The sequence below is a fragment of the Gopherus flavomarginatus genome, chromosome 25 (genome assembly GCF_025201925.1).
Source record: "Gopherus flavomarginatus isolate rGopFla2 chromosome 25, rGopFla2.mat.asm, whole genome shotgun sequence".
Lineage (NCBI taxonomy): Eukaryota > Metazoa > Chordata > Testudines > Testudinidae > Gopherus > Gopherus flavomarginatus.
The window spans coordinates 245,475-264,327 of record NC_066641.1 but is presented as its reverse complement, the minus strand read 5'-3'; the positions used below and the strand labels follow the sequence as shown (position 1 = coordinate 264,327).

At 50.3% G+C, this 18,853-nt stretch overlaps 1 protein-coding gene and 1 non-coding gene across 3 annotated transcripts in view; both read right to left on the bottom strand.

Moving 5' to 3' along the window:
• LOC127040644 (zinc finger protein OZF-like) overlaps positions 1 to 18,853 on the bottom strand; it is a 130,541-nt gene that overhangs the window by 105,657 nt on the left and 6,031 nt on the right. The gene's annotated exons all lie outside the window — the stretch shown is intronic.
• Positions 6,497 to 6,590, bottom strand: TRNAV-UAC (transfer RNA valine (anticodon UAC)). The gene is made up of 2 exons: positions 6,553 to 6,590; positions 6,497 to 6,532 (listed from the first exon to the last, which is right to left on the bottom strand). It is a non-coding gene; the product is annotated as a tRNA-Val (tRNA).

The window sequence follows — 18,853 nt, the reverse complement described above, 5'->3', positions numbered from 1 at the left end:
GTGGGTGTTTCACATGGCAGGGAGCAGGCTGGCTGGGTGTTTTTGTGCCTGTCTGAAGGCCACACATAGGCATGGTCCTGCCCTCATCTAGCCCCACCTCAGTTGCTCTGTGGCTTCTAAACCTTCCCTTGGAGCTGTCAGCACCAGCCGCCTCTGCTCTAGGTGCCCAGAGGAGAAGAGGTGTGCTGGGCTCCCGCCTGGGACTCTTCCTCCCTCCTGCCTATCAAGCCTGACCCTGGCACACCTTTCTTCAAGTGCTATGTGGGCAAGAGGAAAAGTTTGGCCACAAGCACTAAACTTGTGGACATCAGGTGAAGCAGTGAGAATCCCAACCACCAGACAGCCACAGCCACTTCTAGACCCCAACCAAAGACCTGGCTCTAGTGGGGAGGAGTCACCCAGCAGGAGGAAAATGACTCACTCTCATATACCTGGAGATAGGAATGCACTTTGAGTACCAGATCTTTACCACCAGCTAACACAAGGTCCCACTAAGATTTGAACTCAGTTTGCAGGATTCAGAGTCCTAAGTACTGCCCATTACACCATGAAACCAGCTTGTGCTGCCTTTTCTGGACATTGGTAACTCTTACAGGGCTGGCTTGTGTAAGGGACTGTTCGCCCTTTACTATAACTTAATGGGGTTTTGGTTGGCTAATTCCCAGTCCCAGTAGAAGGGGGAAGGGTCAATGGGAAATCAGGACCCTGAGACTGACATGCCCCTGGGGCAATGGTCACCAACTGGTAGGGAACACGTGAGAATTTGTTAATGGAGAAAACTTCCTGGTGAAAATTGGCAAAGCTGTGCAGATTTTGAAAAGTTCCAGTGAATTTACACATGAAGATACAAACAGAGGGACAAACACACAAAGAGAAAGAGAAAATCACACACTGCACAGACCCACACAGACATAAACAAAAAACAAACCCACACAGCACACAGAGCCATATACACAAACGGGAAAACCACACAAAATATAGAAAGAACAAATCCACACCAAAAAATACAGCAAAAGCCCACAACAAGAAAGCACAAAACTCACATACCAAAAGAATACTAAGCAAAAAACCAGTTTGCGTGCAAAAGTCATACACACACTCACACAAAACTATGCCAGGCATTCACCAAAATCACACAGGACCCACATGCACATCAACGAGACAGACAAAAACCACACCAACATACAGAAAGCCAGGCAGGGTTTGAGTCTCACAGCGAAGAGGGTGAGCACAAAGGTGGTTTGGGGAGCAAAGCTTGAGGGGGAGTTGAGGGGCAGTGTTCTGGGCTCTGCTTGATCCCTCCTGACACAGGCAGCTGGTGGAGCGCAAAGCCTGGTAGATCTGTGGAATCTGCCCTGCTCTCTGTAAAGCAAGGGGACCTTAGTGTCTTCTGAGCTTGAATTGTATTTTCTGCAGGGCAAAATGATTGGCAGAAGCCATTTGCTTAAAGAAAACTAGTGCTTCAGGTGAGGTTTAGAACTCACAACTTCAGCATCACTCCACTCAGCACTGCTACTAGAAGTACTGTGTGCTAACCACTGATGAGCTGCCAAAAAATTAACAACCAGTTCTCTCCTCCTCACTCCACGAGGGGGTCATGTGCCCAGACCTCCTGCTCCATCCAACCCCCCTCATTCTTTGATGCCCCCCCCGGGATCCCTACTCCATCCACTCTCCTTCCCTGTCCCCCTGACTGCCCCCTGCCACCCCATCCTCTCATTCCTGATGGCCCCCTGGGACCCTTGACCTCATTCAATCCCCCTGTTCCCTGCCCTCTGATCACCCTGCCCCCTATCCACCCCCTCAAACTCCCTTGCCCTCTTCCAACACCCCCTCTCTGCCCCCTGCCCCTTTACCACGCTGGAGGCTGGGGCTGAGCTGGAGCCACTTGGCAGGACCTGGGCCCGGGCCCGGAGGCGAGCCGTTTGGCCAGAGCCAGGCTTGGCAAGGTAAGCTGGGGCGGGGGAGTGAGGTCGGCTCCAGGGAGGCATGGCAGGGCCCAGCCCCGTCCTGCTCCTGCCGAGCGCCCTGGCCCTGGCCCCGGCCCTATCTGAGTGGCTCTGCCCCCACGGCTGCTCAGCTGGAGCAGGACTGGGCTGGGTCCTGCCATGCCTCCCTGGAGCAGTCCTCGCTTCCCTGCCCCAGCTGCTTCTTGTTTCTGAGCCCTCCCGAGTCCCAGGCTTCCCACGCAAACATCTGATTCGCAGGACGCAGGGGAGGTGGAGGAGAAGGGAGGGCAGAGCCTTCAGGGAAGGATCCCAGGAAGCAGAGGTGAGCTGGGGCCAGGGGTGAGGCAGCCCTTTTAGAATCATTTGTCCTGGGACAACCGGTTCAAAAATGGCTTCTAAATTTAACAAACGGTTCCTGCGAACTGGTGAGAACTGGCTCCAGCTCACCACTGCACTAACCCATTGCACCACTGGATCCCAACTCTGGAATTGTCTCTTGTTTCATGGATGGATTAGAGGGGTGGGTGTGGGGGTTGCATTAGCTAAAACAAATCCATATTAAAGGCTGCAGGATGGCAGCAACAGAGGTGGGGAGCCTCCTTCTGTGTGATAGAGCTGGTTCCCCCTTCAATTGCTTAGGGGAAGGTTGGTGCTTTGAGCCCATCTGGTGCTGGAATGTCCCATGGGTCAGATTAACAGGACTCTTGAGAAGAGAAGAGAAGGGAGGGGAAGTCTTTTCTATTCCTGCCTAGCTCCACTGGTCTCCTGTGGCCCTTTTGGCTCTCTGCTTCCCTGTTGGGGAGATGCAGAGACAAGCCCCCATCTGAGTGAGTCACCGAGAGGCTGTGTCCCATGGAGTGTGTGTGGGAGAGGGGGAGGGTTGGATTGGGCTCAAGGGGAGAAGTTGTGTGTGACAGTGTGTGGGGGAGGGTGTGTTCCTTAGGATATAAATGATGGAAAACACAGGGGCAGTGACAGTGAAGCCCCGTGTCTCAGTGTTATGACCCTGTGTGGTGCTGCTGTTCACCTTCCCCTCCTATGGTCTCATCTTTCATTGAATCCAGCATTTTTTCACCTGTCATCACCACAGAGGTGTCCCACATCCTCAGATACAGAGTGTCCCTCTTAGAGACGCCGAGGCCTGGAACTGATTTCAGCTGCTGGACAGCTCTGCTAGGTCTTTATTCATTTGCACTGGAAAATGCTGAGTGTTTAAATTCATTTCAAACCCCTGGCCCCCATTCAACGAACTCCTGAACATACTGGGGATGGGTCTGGAAATCGATTTTCATTCGAAAAAGTTTTCCAAGGGAATCACTTGGATTGTAACTACGAACCTATTATCCTGCAGGGAAACATTCACCCACTGATCTATACTCACAACAAAGAGTGTCATGTATAGCCCAGAGCAGGAACAGTTTTTAACCTGAGGGTTACTAAACTTTATACAAACACCACAGCTTCCAAACTCCCCACCCCCGCTCTGTGTCACTAGAGCACAACAACAACTCTCCTTGGAGCACACACAGCTCCCCAGCTCCCTGCCCGTCAGTCTCTCCAGCATTGCTCCAATCCCTTAAAGCAGGGTCTCAACCTTAATTTACCTTAGGGCCAGTGCCAATCCTCCAATTCTCCCAGTGGGCCAATAATGTCACTCATATCGCCCAGAATCTGCCCCTCAAAACTCCACCCCCCACCTGCCTATGGCTCTGGGAGGGAGTTTGGGTGGGGGGAGGAGATCTGGGGTGCAGGCCCTGGGATGAGGCTGGGGATTGGGGTGCAGCAGGAGTGCAGGCTCTGGGGGGGGGGGGGTTTGGGTGCAGAAGGGTGAGAGGCTGGTCTCTGAGAGGGAGTTTGGGTGCAGGAGGGGTTCTAGGGTGCAGGCTCTGGGATGGAGTTTAGGTGCTGGATGCAGACTTTGGGCTGGGGCAGAGGGTAGGGGAACAGGAACAGGAGGAGGGGTGGGGTTGCAGGCTGTGGGAGGGAGTTTGAGGGCAGAGGGGTGTGGGAAATGGGAGGGGGTGCAGGCTCTGGGGGGGAGTTTGGGGTCTTGGGGGTGTGGAGGGAGAGGGTGCAGGCTGTGGGAGGGAGTTGGGGACAGGCTTGTGTGGAGGGGATTGCAGGCTCTGGGAGGGAGTTTGGGGGATGGGGTGTGTGGAGGGAGGGGTTGCAGGCTCTGGGAGGGAGTTTTGGGGGAAGAGAGGGTATGTGGGGAGGGAGTGGGGTGCAGGCTCTGGGAAGGGGTCAGGGGTGTGGCGCTTACCTGGGGCTCCAAGGTGAGGCACAGCCCTGCCCCACCCTGCCATGGGGAGGGGCCAACAGCTGCTGGAGCGAGCAGGCAGACACTGCTCAGCTCCGCTGCACTGACAGGGGCCCTGGGAGGGGAGTGCCTGGGGGCAGCAGATGAGGTCAAGGGAGTGACCTGGTCCCAAAACTGCTGGAGCCCCACGGGCAAGACCTGGGAACCAGGACTGCCAGCCAGACAAACACCTTTAAGAGGAGGCATCCCTCCCTCTGTCAAAAACTGATCTTCCTCCTTCAGTTCAGTGACAGCCTGAATTGTTCCTTATCCCGGCAGAGCCAGAGGATTCAAAGCAGCAACATCAAACCTCTGTGTAGCTCACAGGGATGGACATAAACACTCCCTGGTGTCTGTGGAGATGTTCAGCTTTGCCCTTGGTCAACTACAAGGCTAAAGGGAAAGGAGGTGGCGCCAGATATAAAGAGTGAAACACGACACATCGTAGTTATGCCCATAGTGGCTGCAAAATCTTTTTATGTACTTCTTCTTATCAGCAGTGTATTGTTTTCTCTGGAGTCTAGGCCTTGGCCAAGAAATTTGTACCTTGATAAAATAATCAATTGCCCCTGGTGAAGGCAATGGACTTGACATCCACTGCGGTGTCCCTACACAGGTTCAAGTACTAACAACAATGGCTGCCTTTTAGCCATAGATTTTAGCCATAGATTTTAATCAGGGCAATAAATTGAAACAAACCCTTGTTAAATCATTTCTCAGCCTGATTCCTTCACCCACATTCCCTAGAGCATTGGGCCACCATGTGGACGTTTCATTTCCCACCTCAGTTTCACACAGAGACAGAATTTCCTTTGCACGAACAGTGAAATCTTCCTGTGTCTCTTTTCTGAGCCAGGGCATTCGATTCCAGCGAACCCTGCTCTCCTGCAATGGCAATGGTCAGACAGAGGGGATGTGGCACCTGCATCCCTGCCAGGGAGACATTGACTCAGCTCTTTCTTTCTGCTGCTGTTGTTAGTCCAGGAAACATCAAGGGTGTAGTGCAAGGCTGAGTTCATCCACCAATCCCCTGAAATATTTCAGTGCCCCAGAGAAATCCTGCCCCTGGCTATTGGAATGATGTGCTAGAGATCTGAATAGAAAAGGCACTGTCTGAATTGTCAGCGTAGGTTATGAACAACAATCTACAGCAATATTGTTCACACAAACGCACTCTCATCCTGCTCCAGCCGGAAGGGAAATGGGCAGGAATTCTCGCTGTTCAGCCAAGGACACACTGACACTGATGAGCAGCCATGAGTGTGCTGGGGAAGCTGGTCTGAGCAAACAATTTGAAGTGACAATTCAGTGAGAACAGAATCATTGTATAGTGAAACAATTGTACATCAAGTAGTTGTGGCTGAGTGGTTAAGGCGATGGACTTGAAATCCAGTTCGGAATGTGAGTAGTGACCTTGTCTCCTTCCTGCACCTGCTCTACATTGCTCCACAGCAGCTTCTCCCCCTGCAGAGTCACCCCAGCACTGCAGTGCAGCCACCCAGGGTTCAGCAGGGGCCTCTAGCAAGGACAGTGGGTGCAGCTAACAGCCTGGTGTGCCTGGAAGTGAGTCAGCTGTAAAAAAGCAACCCCCCCGTAGAAGTACAGAGACTGAACTCCTCAACTATAACATCATGACCCCTTGTAGAAAGCCACACGTGTCAGTTGTATTTTCACAGGGAGATGCAAAAACCAAGTGACAGCAATTTTTAAGTTGAGTAAATAAAGTTGTGGAGATAGTTATTAACCTCACAAAAATATACTAGAGATCCCTCAACATAACACCTGAAGGTGAAATATGAACAGAGACAAACCTTGTCAGCAAAGGCTCATTTCCCAAACAAGCCTCAAAATGTTACTAATTCCCACACCTCCCCCACAGGAGCTCTGTGCAGTGTCACTGTTCTGCAGGCAGCTTCCCATTAAATGCTGTTGTGGGCCTTTCCCAGGCCTGGAAATGTACCAATGACAGAATTTGAAGAGCAAACCTGGCTCCCCGCACCAGGTGGGATTTGAGTGTTTTGTCCCTGTCACTTAGTCTTTGTCAATAGTACAGACGCCAGGGGAGGGATCCTGGCACAGGGGCTGGTGGGGGAGAAAGGATTGTAGATTCTGACCTGCACTCTGGAGAGGAGGTAATAATTGAAGGGGTCATTATTGACTCGTCCCCTTCTCAGGCTCCCATGGTCTGAAGTTCTACACTCCACAGGGCCAAATGAGGGGGCGATGCCATATGGTTAATGAAAACCAGTGCTCCAGGTGAGGTTTGAACTCACAATCTCAGCATAGCTCCTCTCAGCACTGCCCTGTAAGTGCTGTATGCTAACCAATTGCACCCCTGGAGCATGTGCTAATTATGATTCTCCAAGACTCCTAGGTTGATAAGGGCGAGCAGTGACCCCAAAGACTTCTCAGTAGGGTTGAGAGCAGGTAGCGACAAGTGTTGGTACTTGGTGGGGTGGATTCTTCTTAAGTGTTCCAGGCACCATTTGACCCTTTTATTCTTCCCTGTGTAATAACAGAGCTGATTCAGATTCAATGTAGAGTCTTGCTGCAGACCAACAGATCTGAAATCACTGATCACCAGGTCTAAGCATTAGTCCTGCTTTGGGACAGTGTCTCTCATGCAAGAAACTGCTGAGACTGCGCTAGCAGTAAGGATCCCTCACTAACAGCTGAAATCAGGGAGAGCTGTGTGAAGTGCAGGGTCCCGGGGTGCCTGAACAGGGGGGAACAACATCCCAGGACTTTTAAAAATGGGAGGGCTCTGCCTTGCCACTTTGTAATGACCGTAAGAGTGAATGATGGGGGGAGGGGATGGAGAGCAGTGAGCGGGAGGAGGGTCTTGGGGGGATGAGGTAGCATAAGAGCGGGGCTTGGGGAGAAGGGGTGGTGCAGGGACGTGGCCTCGAGTGGAAGGGGTGGGGTTACTGTTTGGGCTCTGGTGGCCGCCACTTTTAGGCAGAGCCACCCTGGGGGGACAAGTGGCGCAATTTGCCCCAGGCCCTGGGCCCCACAGGGGCCCCGCAAGCCCTGGCCGAGAATCCCTTCCCTGGCTAGAGGCACCTTTTTAATTTTTACTCACCCGGTGGCGGTCCCGGTCTTCGGATGCACTTCTGCGGCGGGTCCTTCAGCGCTGCCCAAGACGCAGTATGAGTGAAGGACCCGCTGCCACTGAAGACTTGGACGCCGCTCAGTGAGTACAAGCGCCGCAGTCGGTGGCGCCTTTTTTTATGTCTGCTCCTCCGCTTTGCCCCAGCAGGCCCCCGAATCCTCTGGGTGGCCCTGCTTTTAGGAAGCCTGTTCCACTCCTGATGGGACCACAAGACATCCCAGAGCAGAGAGGGGCCAGCAGAGCGGTGCCAGGGTGGAACGGCAAGTGGCCGGCAATGTGGCCAGACAGCGGAGGGAGAAAGGGGCTTTCCCCCCCGGGAGGTGAGAGGTGAACTCTGGATTTTCACTGACCCAGGACAGCAGCTGTGGCTGAGGTGCAGTGAAGGGAGGGGCACATCCACAGAGCTTTTGGTGTCTAGATTTAAGAGTCTGAGGTAAAAGGCCACTGCCCAGCGCACTGTGGGTGGGTGTTTTGCTCATAGTGTTGTGTTATGAATCCTGATTGTGGTGTTTTCCCAAGTTAATACAAGGTGATTTTCCTCCTTTTTATTAAAGTTTCTTTTCTACGCTCAGTGCGTGTGAGTGGGGAAAGTATCACCTCTTAGAGGCACCCAGGGGCCAGGGTTAGTTTCCCCAGGTTACGGGGTGGGGGTTTAGGCAGACTGTGTGTTGTATTGTTGAAGAGAAGCCCCAAGCACCCAAACAGGCAATTGTAACTTCAGCCTTCAGAGTAAGAGCCAGAGGTGCTGTCAGCTGAGCTAGCCAGGCCGCCTAAACGTATTAACCCCTTTCACTGCAAGAGCAAACACCGGCTACTTCTGTACTTCTCAGCAGCTGGGAAAGAGCCTCCTAGGGGAAATATCTCCTGCCCCACCGCCAAAAGGAGCCCTTTGAGTGGGAACGGTCAGAGGCCCCACCTGCTTTCCAACCACCTTGTGATGTTGGCCGCAGAGCAAATGTTGGTCTGTGGGTGGCCTTCAGTGGGGGTTTGGCATGCCAGGGAGCAGGCTGGCCAGGTGTCACTGTGGCCGTCTGCTGGCCACACATAGGCATGGTCCTCCCCTCCTCTTGCCCTACCCTCGGTTGCTCTGTGGCTTTTAAGCCTTCCCTTGGAGCTGTCAGCACCAGCTATCTCTGCTCCAGGTGCCCAGAGCAGGAAAGATGTGTTGGGCTCCAGCCTGGGACTCTGCCTCCCTCCTGCCTAGCCCTGACTATGAAGCCTGGGCCTGGCACTCCTTCCTTTGAATGCCATGTGGGCAAGAGGAAGAGTGTGGCAGCTGCAGGGACCAAAGTTGTTGACATCAGGTGAAGCAGCGAGAAACAAGCATATGATCAACCCGCAGGGCTCTCCAGCCAGAGTGTTAAGTTCTAGGACCCCAGCCTACAGCAGCCAGCCCATTGAACCGGCCAGACCAAAGACCTGTCTCCAGTGGGCATCAGTCACCCAGCAAGAGGGAAAAAACTCACTCTGGTTCACCCTGAGAGAAGGTAGCCAAGCACATCAAGCTCCACGGCTTTGCAGCAAACCAACATTACTCCAGGAGGTCCCACTGAGATTTAAACTCAGATTCCAGGATCCAAAGTCCTGAGTACTGCCCATTACACCATGGGACCTGCTGCCATTTCATTTTCTAGACCCCTGTGACTCTCAGCTGGCTGGTTTGAACCCTGCACTTATTGCTTCCCACTAGCGGCTTCCTCTCGCAGGACTCTCTCTCCTCCTCCAGCGACTGTGGTCCTGCACTATCAGATCTGCGGGTCCTGCCCTGAGTCCCCACATCCTCCTGCTTTGTCTCCATTCCCTGCAGGCCGCAAAAATGTTAGCGGAGGCCGCCCCTCCCTTCACTCAGTGCTCCGCTCATGTCAGCCAGTTGCAGACTCATCTCCTGGAACTCGGCCAGCTGTCGCTTGATCCGGTCGTACAGTCACACACTGACTGGCTCCGCAGCCTGGATGCTCTTGTGGAAACCCCACAGGTGACGCTGCAGGACTTGGCACCGTTGGTTTGTTTTATGTTGTGGTGTTTCTCCAGCCGCTGAAACAAAGCTGCCAACAAAGCATGGGGTGGTGGTGGCAGGCTCTGGGATGGAGTTAGGGTGTGGGTGGGATGCAGAATCTGGGCTGGGGCAGGGGGTTGGGGTGCAAGGGGGCAGTGGTGGGCTCTGGGAGGGAGTTTGGGTGCATGAGGTGCAGGTTCCAGGCTGGAGCAGGGGGTTGGGGTGTGGCACCTATCTCAGGCAGCTCCTGAAAGTGACCCACACCCTCCTCTGGCACAACTCCTACACGGAGGAGGCTGGGGGGGTGTCTCATGGCACCACTGCCCGCAGGCACCACCCCTGCATCTCCCATTGCCGCAGGTCCAATGGCAGAGTTGGCGCTTGAGGTAGGGGCAGCGTGCAAGAGACACACCCCACAGGGGCCGCAGGGACATGCCAGATGCTTCTGGGAGTGGTGCGCTGTGTGAAGCGAGGTTGGGCAGGAATCTGCTTTAGCCCCACTGTGCTGCCGGCAGTGGTGGCAGGAGCCCCCAGGCCCTTTCAAATTGCCCAGGGCCAGCTGCTCAGGCTTTCTGATGGGAAGCAAAGGGAAGCCACAAGAGTGGTCATGAACAGTTCTGGGGAGTCTTTTGGGGCTCCTGGAGTAGGCAGGAGAGAGGTGCAGCCTCACCACAGAGTCTGTTTCCTTGGAGGGTACAGGGGGCTTCAGGGTGATATCCCACCTTTGGGCATCCAGGAGCCTGTGCTCCCCACTGCCATGCTTGTGCCTCCACATTTATTTATTGGCAAATAAAATTTGCAGAATTTTAAACTATTGTGCACAGAATTTTTATTGTGCAGAATCTCCTGATGAGTGAAACTGGCTCAGGGAACCTCCTTGGATTGTCACTGCTTGGTTAACCACTCAGCCACCACACCAATTCACAGAGAGAATGCCAAGCCCTACTGCTATGTGGGGGTGGGGGCTCGGGTCGGGTCATACACATTCAGATTGTACAGTCCCCCAGCTACAAACCGCTGCTGATTTCCCATTTAGGACATTAGCCCTTACTGACAAGGTTTGTCTGTGTTCTTTTTTTATCTCATGCTGCTAGTTAGAAGGATATTATTTTTTTTTATTTTATTTTTTTTCAAAAATACACAACTCCCTAAACCTGCTTTTAGCAATCAGAATAACTTAGTGTCACCTTATTTTTGCCTGCCCCAGTACAAAAGAAGAGGCTTTTGTGGTTTTCTTGACTCAGAGGATGAAAACAAACATGTGTCGGTCCCAGGGGTGCCTCTAGGCACCAGTAAAGCAAGCAGGTGCTTGGGGCAGCCCATTTGCAGGGGCAGCAGCTAAGAGAGATCCAGCCTGGGAGCGGTGACCTAGAATCCTACTTTCGCCGTCTCTGACTCAACGAATACTTCCAACTCACCTCTGAACAACATACTAACTCACAGGATCCTTCCTACCAACGTTATAATAAAAAGGATTCTGCGTGGACTCCTCCTGAGGGTCGAAACAACAGACTGGACTTCTACATAGATTGCTTCCGTCAACGTGCATGGGCTGAAATTGTGGAAAACAGCATCACTTGCTCCATAACCTAAGCCGTACTGAACACAATGCCATCAACAGCCTCAAGAACAACTCCGACATCATAATCAAAAAGGCTGACAAAGGAGGTGCTGTCGTCATCATGAATAGGTTGGAATATGAACGAGAGGCTGCTAGGCAGCTCTCTAACTCCACATTCTACAGGCCATTACCCTCTGATCCCACTGAGAGTTACCAAAAGAAACGACACCATCTGCTCAAAAAACTCCCTGAAAAAGCACAGGAACAGTTCTGTACAGACTCATGGCTAGAACTCCGACCAGGTGTATTCTATTTGCTACTCAAGATCCATAAACCTGGAAATCCTGGATGCCCCATCATCTGAGGCATTGGCACCCTGACAGCAGGATTGTCTGGCTATGTGGACTCTCTTCTCAGGCCCTATGCTACCAGCACTCCCAGCTATCTTTGAGACACCACTGACTTCCTGAGGAAACTACAATCCTTTGGTGATCTTCCAGAAAACACCATCCTGGCCACTATGGATGTGGAAGCCCTCTACACCAACATTCCAGTCAAAGACAGACTACAAGCCGTCAGGAACAGTATCCCTGATAATATCACGGCTAACCTGGTGGCTGAACTTTGTGATTTTGTCCTCACCCACAACTACTTCACATTTGGGGACAGTATATACCTTCAAGTCAGCGGCACTGCTATGGGTACCCGCATGGCCCCACAGTATGCCAACATTTTTATGGCTGACTTAGAACAACGCTTCCTTAGCTCTCGTTCCCTAGCTCCCCTGCTCTACTTGCGCTACATTGATGACATCTTCATCATCTGGACTCATGGAAAAGAAGCCCTCGAGGAATTGCACCGTGATTTTAACAATTTCCATCCCACCATCAACCTCAGCCTAGACCAATCCACACAAGTGGTCCATTTCCTGGACACTACAGTGCTAATAAGCGATGGTCACATAAACACCACCCTATACCGGAAACCCACTGACCGCTATACTTACCTACATGCCTCCAGCTTCCATCCAGGACACACCACATGATTCATTGTCTACAGCCAAGCTCTAAGATATAACCGTATTTTGCTCCAATCCCTCAGACAGAGATAAACATCTACAAGATCTCTATCAAGCATTCTTAAAACTACAATACCCACCTGCTGAAGTGAAAAAACAGATTGACAGAGCCAGAAGAGTACCCAGAAGCCACCTACTACAGGACAGGCCCAACAAAGAAAATAACAGAACGCCACTAGCCGTCACCTACAGCTCCCAACTAAAACCTCTCCAGTGCATCATCAAAGATCTACAACCTATCCTTAAAGATGACCACTCACACAGATCTTCGGAGACAGGCCATTCCTCGCTTATAGACAGCCTCCCAACCTGAAGCAAATACTCACCAGCAACCACACACCATACAACATAAACACTAACCCAGGAACTTATCCTTGCAACAAAGCCCGATGCTAGCTCTGTCCATATAGCTATTCAAGTGACACCATGATAGGACCTAATCACATTGGCCACGCCATCAGGGGCTCGTTCACCTGCACATCTACCAACATGATATACACTATCATGTGCCAGCAATGCCCCTCTGCCATGTACATTGGACAAATCGGGCAGTCTCTACGCAAAAGAATAAATGGACACAAATCTGACATCAGGAATCATAACATTCAAAACCCAGTGGGAGAACACTTCAACCTCTCTAACCACTCAGTGACAGACTTGAAGGTGGCAATTTTGCAACAAAAAAACTTCAAAAACAGACTCCAAAGAGAGACTGCTAAACTCGAATATGCAAATTAGCTACAATTAACTCAGGCTTAAACAGAGACTGGGAATGGTTGGGTTATTACACTAATTGAATCTATTTCCCTATATTAAGTTCTCCTCACACCTTCTATGGGTCATCTTAATTATCACTTCAAAAGTTTTTTTCTCCTGCTGATGATAGCTCCTCTCAATTGATTAGACTCTTCCTGTTGGTATGCATACGTCCACCTTTTCATGTTCTCTATATGTATAAATATCTCCTGTCTGTGTGTTCGATTCTATGCATCCGAAGAAGTGAGCTGTAGCTCACGAAAGCTCATGCTGAAATAAATTTGTTAGTCTCTAAAGTGCCACAAGTACTCCTGTTCTTTTTGCGGATACAGACTAACACGGCTGCTATTCTGAAGCCTGGGAGCTGAGAACCAACAGGGGGCCTTGGGAGCTGTAGTTCCTTGGTTAGCTCCCTGCCTATAGAGCCAGCCCTGGAGTAGGGAGAGAACTACATTTCCCAGCATTCCCAGGAAAGGGAGGGGAAGGGAGTATGGTAGCTGAACCCTCATGCTGCAGCTTGCTGTGAATGGAGAGCTCACTGCTAGAGCAGGGTGGCACTGTGAATGGGGAACAAATGTGACCAAGGACTAGAAGGCTTTGGCCCAGATATCCCCTTCGGAAGACATCCCCAGACTGGCTTAGGGATACTGGTGTGACCTCACTTTGCAGCCCCCGAAGAAGGAATTGGGTGGACTAAATGGACAGTGCCCCTCTCTATCTGAAGCCTAGCAAGGGAGGTACGTGGATCCCACCAGAATTTAAAATGAAAAGTAAGGGAGGGGAGGCTCTACTGGACCTGGGCAGCTTTAGATACAGTACCAGGCACGTAGGAGGATTTCCACTTCTGAGCCATAGCAGCAGAAATTGACTTTTCCTTTCCAGAGTTAGCTAATATTCAGAAAGGGAATCTAGCACCTGCCTTCCAGATTTGAACACCTCAAAATTCAGGAGTGCTCAAACTCAGTTTGGGCAACTGTTACTTCATTTCTCCCAAATCAAATATACTGATCCACTGTAACTTGCTGTAGAAAAAGTAGGGTAAAATTGAGCAAGAAATGTTTCCCAGAGGTTTTTAGGACTGGAATTGTGATTTTCAACAGCCATTGCTTTTTTTTTTTTAGTTTTGTTTGTTTAAAAGGAAGGCAGTGATATTGCACTGGCAAATTCCCCATAGAAACAAAGAGTGGAACAAAAGAATAATAAAGGCACCTCAACTTTTCCTCATTTATGGAGGACAGCCTTATAATATGCGTCCAGATATCCTCCAATCACACAAGCTGAAAATTGTTCCACTTTACTGCACTTCTGTAACCATGTGGGAACCAATTCTGTGTGTGTTCTGTGCACATCCAAAATTCCTGATGAATGACCTCCCCTGGGAACAAGTTACCAGTGACCCAGGGCTGGGGCAGAAGGAGGGTGCAGGTGCAGGGAGAAGCCCAGGGCTGGGGTGGCAGGGGGTGTGTGGGTGGCGGAGCACTGGTGGGGGGGGGGAAGGGGAGAGCCCAGAGCTGGGGCAGCATGGGATGCGGGTGTGGGGAGGAGAGCCCAGGGCTGGGATGGCAGAGGGGTGAGGGTCATGCGGTAGAGCCCAGGGCTGGGGCAGCAGGGGGGTGCCGGTGGGGGGAGGCCCAGAGCTGGGGAGGCAGGGGGTGCAGGTGTGGGGGGGAAGAGCCCAGGGCTTGGGCAGCAGGTGGGTGGGAGGGCAGACAAAATTTTTTTTGCTTGGAGCAGCAAAAAACCTAGAGCCAGCCCTGCCTCCACATACCGTAAGGTAGGTAGAAGCGGATCATTATTATACCTACTTGAAAGAGGGAGAAGCTAAGGTTGAGAAAGGAGAATTGACTTGTCTGAGGTCACACAGCCAACCAGTGGCAGAGTTAGGAGTAGGACCCAAGAGCCCTGATTTTTAAACTAACCATTGGATCTTGAATTTCATACACTGAATGACCTGAATAAAGTGCTCTCAGATGAGCTCCAGACCAACAACAGAGCAGAGTAATTATTCAGCAAGTATTTGAGGAGAACTGCAATGTTAGAGAGAATCATGAACTGCTCAGAGACCATTAATGCAGAGAAGCAGCAAAATTTATCAAACATATGACTGGTTATGACTTACTTACTTGGTCTTAACAGAGAACAACAAGGACCTGAGTCTCCTCCCTGTCAATAACCCCCTGCTCAGCCAATCAGGGTAGAGACTGAGGACGGGAGGCTGAGGGTTCTCACTAGAAAGCCCAAAGGATGGCCCAGGTCACCAGTGGGGATCACTGCCCAAGCACTATTTCAGTTCCACTTTTTTGGGTGGACCTCCCACAGTGGGAGCTGCCAAGCACTCCCATGCAACACACACACACACACACCCCGCTCCTGGTGTTGGGAGGGGAACAGGAGAAAGGACAAAAGAAGCAAGAAACGAAGAGAAAGGAGAGAGGGAGGGAGGGAGGGAGGAAGAAGTGAAACAAAAAAGGACAAACCCTAATGTTCCCAGTGATTCTAAGGGGAAAAAATCCCAGGTGCAGAATAAAATTCTGCCTCCTTAAGCTCGTGTTTTCCATGCCTAGAATTCAACTGTCACCAGATGGATCAGACTGAACAGGTTTCAAGCCTCGAGGAGGCTCTTACCTTCTAAACAGGGACGGCTGTTTTCTAGTAAATCACTAAAACGGAAGGAGAAAACTCGAAAGAGGTTCCTCCTGGTGCTCATGTCCATGAACCCGAATACTCTCTCAGTCCTCAAAGACAGACCTCGAGAAGGAGACTTGCTGAAGCAAAGAACAGGGGTCTCTGAGGTTTCCCTGGCCCCTTGCCCCTATCCTGCCTGGCTGATGTCAGCATCTCTCTGTGAGGTCACCACCTCCCCACCACCTTTGACCAATAGTCTGAGGCCCTGCAAAAGGCCTTTGTGATGTCACTGGCACACCCCTCCCTTGCTGTGCTAATGTCCTGCCCCTGGCCAGGCACTTTGGAGGTTTGAGCTACTCCCTGTGGTCACCCCACTCAAGGAGCATTAGTTCTAGGCAGCAAGCCAGCTAGACAGGAAAACATCAGATGCTGCTCCCAATGTTACACTCGGTTTTTCAGAAATTAGTCGACTTTATGGCTAGAAGAGACCATTAGAGCATCTAATCTGACCCCCTGCATATCACAGGCCTCCTCTTTGACACAATAGCGGGTTGTCATAAACAGATAGCTAAGGGTTAATGTCTCTTTCACCTGAAGCACCTGACCAGAGGACCAATCAGGAAACCGGATTTTTTCAACTTTGGGTGGAGGGAATTGTGTGTCTGAGTCTTTTGTCTGTCTGCCTGCTTTCTCTGAGCTTTGGAGAAGCAGTTTCTACTTTCTAGTCTTCTGTTTCTAAGTGTAAGGACAAAGAGATCAGATAGTAAGTTCTTTGGTTTCTTTTCTTTGGTATTTGCATGAATATAAGTGCTGGAGTGCTTTGATTTGTCTTCTTTTTGAATAAGGCTGTTTATTCAATATTCTTTTAAGCAATTGACCCTGTATTGTATCATCTTAATACAGAGAGCACATTTGTATGTATTTTTCTTTCTTTTTATATAAAGCTTTCTTTTAAGACCTGTTGAAGTTTTCTTTACTTCAGGGAAATTGAGTCTGTACTCACCAGGGAATTGGTGGGAGGAAGAAATCGGGGAGATCTGTGTGTTGGATTGCTAGCCTGATTTTGCATTCCCTCTGGGGGAATAGGAAAGTACTTTTGTTTCCAGGACTGGGAACAGAGAGGGGGGAAGGGAAAAAGGATTATTTCCCTTTGTTGTGAGACTCAAGGGATTTGGGTCTTGGGGTCCCCAGGGAAGGTTTTTCAGGGGGAGCAGAGTGCCCCAAAACACTCTAATTTTTTGGGTGGTGGCAGCAGGTACCAGGTCCAAGCTGGTAACTAAGCTTGGAGGTTTTCATGCTAACCCCCATATTTGGACGCTAAGGTCCAAATCTGGGACTAAGGTTATGATATGGTGTAGCAGCGGGTGGGATATAGACAGAATCCAGAAGCCAGTAGGAATATTATATTTTTCTTTTCTCTGCTAAGGGCTTTTTAGCAGAGAGAGAAACAGTTGGTTTTAAAAGGGAACCAGAGAGAATTTTTTTTTCTGCTCTCTCTGGCAGTTTGTGGCTTGCATGTTAAGCAAGAAGCCATTACCAGACTGTTAAGGGTCTTTTGTCATGCAATAGCCCTCCCATTAGGAGGCAAGTTCCAGCACTATAGGCATGCAAATAAAGTGGTTTTTCAGGTTTACTTAACATTGAAGATTAGCTAAAGGCACTGTTGCTAGGCAGACTTCAGGAGGCAACAGAGAGCCTGCAGTTCAGAAGATAAACACCGGAGGGCACCCCAACACAAGAAAACAGGAATCATGACTTCTAAGGAAAAAATTGAGGCCGAAGAGCAACTCAAAGAAGCTGAACACAGGCGACAACTGGAAATAAAACAAAAAGAGATGGAGAAGTTGGGACGTGCCCAGTTCATCTCTACAATAGACTTAACCAAGGGGTACTGGCAAGTACCGCTAGATGAACCTGCCAAGGAGAGGTCAGCATTCGTCACCCATGCGGGGGTGTATGAATTCAATGTCCTTCCTTTCGGCCTTCGAAATGCACCCGCCACCTTCCAGAGGCTGGTAGATGGTCTACTAGCTGGACTGGGAGAATTTGCAGTTGCCTACCTCGATGATGTGGCCATTTTTTCAGACTCCTGGCCCGAACACCTACTACACCTGGAAAAGGTCTTTCAGCGCATCAGGCAGGCAGGACTAACTGTTAAGGCCAAAAAGTGTCAAATAGGCCAAAACAGAGTGACTTACCTGGGGCACCAGGTGGGTCGAGGAACCATAAACCCCCTACAGGCCAAGGTGGATGCTATCCAAAAGTGGCCTGTCCCACGGTCCAAGAAGCAGGTCCAATCCTTCTTAGGCTTGGCCGGATACTACAGGCGATTTGTACCACACTACAGCCAAATCGCTGCCCCACTGACCGACCTGACCAAAAAGACCCAGCCAAATGCAGTTAAGTGGACTGATGAGTGTCAAAAGGCCTTTACCCAACTTAAGGCAACGCTCATGTCTGACCCTGTGCTCAGGGCCCCGGACTTTGACAAGCCATTCCTAGTAACCACGGATGCATCTGAGCGTGGTATAGGAGCAGTGCTCATGCAGGAAGCAACAGATCACAACTTCCATCCTGTCGTGTTTCTCAGCAAGAAACTGTCTGAGAGGGAAAGTCACTGGTCAGTCAGTGAAAAGGAATGCTATGCCATTGTGTACGCCCTGGAAAAGCTACGCCCATATGTTTGGGGACGGCGGTTCCAACTACAAACTGACCATGCTGCACTAAAGTGGCTTCATACTGCCAAGGGGAACAACAAGAAACTTCTTCGTTGGAGTTTAGCCCTCCAAGATTTTGATTTTGAAATTCAACACATCACAGGAGCTTCTAACAAAGTAGCTGATGCACTCTCCCGTGAGAGTTTCCCAGAATTCAGTAGTTAAAAAGTGTTCTTAAAATGTAGAAGTCTGTTAGTTATATACTTAGGAGTATATGTAAAGGTGTATGTGTTGTATTAATCTGTTTATTTTCAAGTTCTAGAAGGAAATCGCCGCCAGTGAGCTTCCCCACTGTCTGCAATTTGGGGGGCGTGTCATAAACAGATAGCTAAGGGTTAATGTCTCTTTCACCTGAAGCACCTGACCAGAGGACCAATCAGGAAACCGGATTTTTTCAACTTTGGGTGGAGGGAATTGTGTGTCTGAGTCTTTTGTCTGTCTGCCTGCTTTCTCTGAGCTTTGGAGAAGCAGTTTCTACTTTCTAGTCTTCTGTTTCTAAGTGTAAGGACAAAGAGATCAGATAGTAAGTTCTATGGTTTCTTTTCTTTGGTATTTGCATGAATATAAGTGCTGGAGTGCTTTGATTTGTCTTCTTTTTGAATAAGGCTGTTTATTCAATATTCTTTTAAGCAATTGACCCTGTATTGTATCATCTTAATACAGAGAGCACATTTGTATGTATTTTTCTTTCTTTTTATATAAAGCTTTCTTTTAAGACCTGTTGAAGTTTTCTTTACTTCAGGGAAATTGAGTCTGTACT